Source organism: Amblyomma mixtum, chromosome 2 (genome assembly GCF_055824585.1).
Source record: "Amblyomma mixtum isolate Tamu chromosome 2, ASM5582458v1, whole genome shotgun sequence".
Taxonomy (NCBI): domain Eukaryota; kingdom Metazoa; phylum Arthropoda; class Arachnida; order Ixodida; family Ixodidae; genus Amblyomma; species Amblyomma mixtum.
The window spans coordinates 214239991-214246342 of NC_143013.1; positions in this window are offsets into that span (position 1 = coordinate 214239991).

A 6352-nucleotide genomic window follows, 5' to 3' on the forward strand; every position below is an offset into this window, starting at 1 on the left:
AAAACTAAAAACAACGCAGGTCCTAGAACAGGTCCCTGCGGGACTCCTGATGTAACGGAAACTAGTCTTGATTGAACGTGTTCGAAAGTTACAAATTGTGAGCGGTTCGTCAAAAAATCTGTGATCCAGTGTAACACTTGGCCATCTCCAATTATGATGCGTAGTTTAGATATTAGTTTTTTGTGGCTGACACTGTCAAATGCTTTAGAGAAGTCTAGTAGTATTATATCTGTTTGACTGCAGTCGTCAATACTAAGAGCTAGATCATGCACAACCTCTGTTACTTGGGTGACAGTTGATAAGCCACGACGAAAGCCATGTTGATGGGGTGATAATAAGTTTTCGTTCTCCAGAAAGTGCTTTAAGTGTTTTGATACAATGTGCTCCATGATTTTGCATGACGTACTGGTAAGTGAAATCGGTCGATAGTTGGAGGGTGAGTTTGTATCTCCGGATTTATGAATGGGTAGAACCTTTGTTTTTTTCCAGTCGTCGGGTAGCTTCGAAGTTGATAAAGACTTACGAAAAATGATACCGAGATATTTACTGCACCATTCTGCATATCGTTTAAGGAACTGATTTGGGATGTCGTCTGGACCACTTGTTTTCTTTATGTCTAGGTTTAGCAGCAGGTTAAGAACACCATCATCTGTTATGTGGAGAGGAGCGATACATGGCGTAGATGTGCAGAAACTGTTAGGGAGAATGCCGTTATCTTTTGTAAAAACAGATTTAAAGAAATCGTTGTGCATGTTAGCTTTCGTCTGTTTTTCCTCAATGGACAGGTTGGATGTGGCTGTATTGTCTTTACGAAAATATTTCCAGAATCTATGGGGATTATTCTTAAGAAGTGTAGGGAAGGTCACGTTAAAGTACTGTTCCTTTGCATGCTTTGATATTTCTTTTAGCCTTGCGAGTTCACTGGTTAGTTTTAATGATTTGGTAGCATTTCGCCCATTTTTTAATTGATCTACGGAGCCGCTTGACTTGCTGTTGTGCGTGAATTACGTCCCTTGTGATCCACGGGTTGTTTTTCTTAGGCCGTTTTATTTTTCTTGGAACGAATGCACCTACACAATAAGTTACCGTATTTCTGAACTGTTCCCACAAGGTGTTCACATCAGTGGTCTCACGTGAAGCAATGTCGAAAAATGATTCGAATTCGTGCGCAAGATGTGTTACAATGCTAGTGTCGTCTGCTTTAGCAAAATTGGCTACGATCTGCATGCTTTTCTGATATACTATACTGCTCTGTAATGATAATCGGCAGGTAGGTATACTGTGGTCCGAGATGCCTTCTATGACGTCAACCTGAGCACGGTTTTCAGGAAAGTGATTACTGATTAGTATCAAATCTAGGATATTACCAATTGTTCCGTGGGTACGTGTGGGTGTTGAAACGATTTGATGAAGATTAAAATTGAACATTAAATCGATGAGGGCCTCTGAAGCTCTTGGTGTATAATGCATTGTTGTCCAGTTTATGTCGGGGAGATTGAAATCACCCATGATAATAATCCGTGAATTTAGGGCACGGTTCTGAAGGAAATCCTGAATTGTAGTGATGGCTTCATGTCCGGTAGAAGGACTTCTGTAAATGCAGCTGGTAACTATGTCTGTATCTTTACAAATTATCTTGCTGAAAACAGCTTCCGCGCAAGGAACTTCAGGGAGAATAACGAAAGGTAATCAGTATTACCACGCCCCCTCCTCCTGAACCACGGTCTTCTCTGATGACGGAATAGTTCGGTGGAGCGATTTCGTGATTTGAAATATCAGGTGAAAGCCATGTTTCAGTGATTCCAATTACGTCTGGTTCATGACAAAGTAAGAGGCTTTCAAGTGACTGTGTTTTGTTCACTATGCTTCTTGCATTTATATTTATGATGTGCAAGTCTTTGACTGAGTTTTCTGACGAGTCACTCGAGGGCTGAATTCTGTGTCCTTTTTTTGCATAGGAACTCTGCTATTTTTTTCTTCTTCCCAAATATAAACGCGCTTATTTATGATCAACTTGTCAAAGGCTAGCGCAACCTTTTCTTTACTCTCTCGTTCTTGTTTGGCGCTCGCCCACAGTTTACTTCTAACATCTCGAACTCTGGCAGAAAAATCTTCACCGATAGCGTATTCTGTGTCTTTTAGTTTGAAGCCGTTTTTCAATATTAGTGTTTTTTGTCTCGCATCTAGCAACTTCATAATAACTGTCCTAGTCTTGTTTTTTTCTTGTCTACCGAGCCTGTGAATTCGCTCGATGGCGAGAGATTCTAGTTCGAGGGTGTCTTGCACGATTGTTTTGTTCACTCTTTCCTCAAGACCTTCATTAGTTTCTTCCTCCTCCTCCGGCAGTCCGTATATAATTAAGTTGGATCGTCTGCTGCGATTTTCCAGCTCATCGATTTTCTTTTCCATTGTTTCAATTACGCGATCCATGCGTGAAATTTCGTTCTGGCAGGTGGCGAGTTTCTTTTCAAGCTGTCATAAGGCATCAAGCTTCTTGTCTATATGAACGATGCGTACTTCCTTTATGTCTTTTATGTCGCTAATGATATCTTTGAGTTGTTTGGCAATTTGGGCTAGATCCGGGCCTGGGTTAGTTTCAACATCTCCGCTTAGGAGCAACAACTTGCGTAATACAACAGTTATACAAGACAATTGCTGCGGGCACGGCAGCACAAACAAAAAAGGGTCACTTGAGCGGGCACATTTACCAAACACATTTACCAATATAATATGAATGCCTAATGACATCTTTGAGAGGAGAGACTGATCATGACGATAAAAACTTTAGATTGTTATCTGAAACCAAAGCCAAGAAATTAACTCTGTGAGGGAGTGGTTTTAAGTGTTTGCCGTTTTTTACTGATGAAGGCATAGTAATACTGCTTCAGCGTGGATGAAATACTACATATGCTTTATTTAACTTAGGCCTGGGTGGCAAGGCATTTGTGCGCCACCGCCGCATATTTATTAAATCAATATTAAGTTGGCCATGAAGTTTATCACTAGATTTATACAGTGTGATATTGTTTCGTCATCCTCATATACCAGGTGTCCCAGCTAAATGTAACCAAGCTTTTAAAAAAGACGGGATGTCCTAGCGGCCTTAAATCAAATGAGGGTTGTTTAGAGTCGCGTGACCAAGTCTGCAGTATTTTTTTGTTCTCCAAGGTTGACTAATTAGTTAAGCTTAATTAACTAACTTTTTATCCTTGATGTGAGGAACAAAGTGTCAACGGAAAAGTTGTAGATAACTTTGAGAAACAGCTTACTGAGACATTTGCAGCAAAGTAATATTTACGTAAAGTAGTTTTTTTCCCGGCCTTTAACCATAACCCACAGAATAAGAAAAAGCTTCCACATGACAACTGTGCCACTTCAACGTACCAAGACGCGCCTTAAAGAATAAAATCAGTTTTTTTCTGAAGTCCTCTCCTCGATGAGACTTTGGGTGCACATTGGGGCAGAGAAGTGAGTGAGCAGCTGGTCACGTGATAACTTTCTTTGAAGGTCAATAAATGAAGCTACGTAAGTCGTAACTTGACGGAAACATCACTACTAGCGGTTTTTCGAGGCGATCTAAAACTTTTTCATTGACACTTTCTTCCTGAAGTCAATAATTAAAAAGTTGGCTAATTAAACTTAACTTTGAAGAGCGAAAAAAATACTCAAGACTAGGCCACGCGAGTATGAACAGCACTGAGTTGGTTTCACTAGACTAGGACACTTCGCCGTTTTTAAAAGTTTGGTTACATTTAGGTGGGACACCCGATATAAAGCACTGACAGCTAAAACGTCTTTTTGGTGAGTCATAAATTTGCAACAAAAAAGTAAAGATGAAAAACTGGCTTTCACATCTACTGCTTAGGATAATTTAGTGAAGTAGCAGCGATTAAATTCAAATGCACAGCCACATATTCCATAGACATTTATTTAGCTTAACGAATGTTACCTTTAATGGAGCCAGAGGCTTTAATGAGGTCGTTAAGTATGGCCCCCAAAAGTGAAACTTGTTCAAGGATCTGTTTAATGTCTTCCGCGTAAGTTGTGAGAGCAATTTCAGTAGAATAACCTTGACGGAAGCAGAGTGGTGAAGTCAATGCCTGTTAACTTTTCTAAGTTAGTTTATGAGGCGCTTAAAAAAGACTTTTTCCATCACTGTTGAAGAAAAGAAGGATATAGATGGGAGAGTAATTATTACTCTAGTTGCGGTCGCCTTTCATACAAGCAGGTATCACCTTAGCAATCTTGAATGAGGAGAGAAACTTACCTGCCCTGAAGAATTTGTTAATTAGACCTGCAGTCTTTAGTGATACAAAGTTAGAAACCGAGTTTACTTTTCGGGCCTGCACTGAGTTGAAGCCTGGTCTAGTCAGTTCAGATTACAAAATAACTGTTTGAAATTCAGCTTGAGTGGGGCGAAATAGATAAAAGGAATGAGGGCAGTCTTGCTCTATCCATGCAGATTCACAAAGAAAATTGTCAAATGAAAGGTCATGACGGCAATTGCAAGGTGCTGATGAGTAGATAAGTGTTGCTGATTTGCGGACTTTTTCTACGCCGCGGTTATTGCATTCGGAAATTTAGCTCATCACCCCGTATAAATCACCATCTTCATGGTACAGCGAAACTCGCATGTCCTATTATTGAAAGCAAATTTGCAAGATGATCATGATGTGCGCGAAGGTTACAAATGTTTACATGGTTAAAGATAGTTTAGGAGGCAGTTCGGTTAGTATTGCTTTAGTTTCGCAGAATCAGTAGGTATCTGCAGGAATGGTGAAGGAAAAAAAGTGGGTGCGGATGAGATGGCGATAACTGCGATGAAAGCCGCCAACTTTCAGAAGGCTTCGGTCGTCCTGGTGAATAGAGTTCTATGCATCAAGCAGCAACAATGGCAGGGGTTGCAGCACTTTAGATCGATAATCGAAGTCCCGAATGCCAACTAAAGCACCTCTTGCATAGAAGAAAAATCAGTGCAGCTGCCTTCCAGGAGATTAAGCATTCTTCAGATGAAGAGTGGAAGCTGCTCTAAATTCGTTTTAGCCTGATTATTATATTTTTGTGAACCATTTGATAGGCATATCTGGATGTTATTTTCTTCTTCTAAAGAACATACAGGATATTTCTGGGCACTCGTATAATAGAGTTGCTGAGGGGCGCCTTATATATGGTGACCTGAGGGGAATAGTTTCGGGTGATTGATCGCTGCTATACAGCGAGAAAGAGGGTTTTTCTTTATGCCACAGTATAAACTGCCCACAGGTCACAAATTCTAACGCTCGGAAATGTCTATTTTATTTGCAATATTGAAAACTGATCAGTGCTACATATGCGAATGACCATAGTTCTCCTATTTTAAGCTGATTTATTTTGTGAACGTAACCTTGTTGCCATCGGTCAAAAATTGAGATAGTTTACATTTCCCGCCGTCTAAATTTTCCTTTAATACTCCGCCGGAGAATATTTACGTTTCTTCTGGATTGTTATTTATTGTCTATATAGAGACGGAAGGATCGGCTGCAAAGCCGGGAGCATCTTCTCCGAACAAATACAGCAGAGACACGGAACAAACACACAACCATTCGACACACCATCAATTTGGTCTCTGACACAAGGTTGAAGCAAATTTCAAGGAAGACATTTTTTCCGAGGGTTCGCGAACCTCAGGGTGGGAATACAAGTGGAAACGTCGAGCACGCCAGAACTTTAAAGTGACGCAGTGAAGGTGCTGAAGGAAGCGCTTAAAATCGAAACTATCATCTTGTAAAGCAGCGAGCTTTGAAAGCAAGGCAAATGATAGGAAACATGCTGCCATATCAAGCTGTGAATCAGAGAATTCCTTGCATCATGCTTTGTTTCACAGCAAAGCGAATACTTCAGACTGTTTCGTCGTTCGTCACTTCACCTTGCGCTTGATTCTTGTATTCGATCACTTACAAGCCATGAGTGCGGAATAAAAATGTTGTCAGGATCATGAAAAGGACGCGTCATCAAAGTTGAAGTTGAAGTGGTGGCTTTGGACAGGCTTAGGACGACTCACTATGGATCGAGGAAAGAGAATAATAACTACGCACTCACTCCGGAGATTACACGTTGAGCCGCAGTCAATAACAACTCTCTAGTAGCCGAATAACGTATCGTTCCGGTGTTGATTTTCATTCTGTTCTAGGCTTCCCAGTTGTAAGGGCTCGCCCAATAGCCGGCCCCGCCTTAGACCCGAATAAATACCGCATGAAGTGTGAGTGTTCAATAGAGGTTTGTGTTCAATAGAGAGAACTGAGTACACGTGCTTCAGGCGAATCTTGTCGAAACAGTTCTGGGAACCGTTCCTGGTATTTTTATTACGCAATGT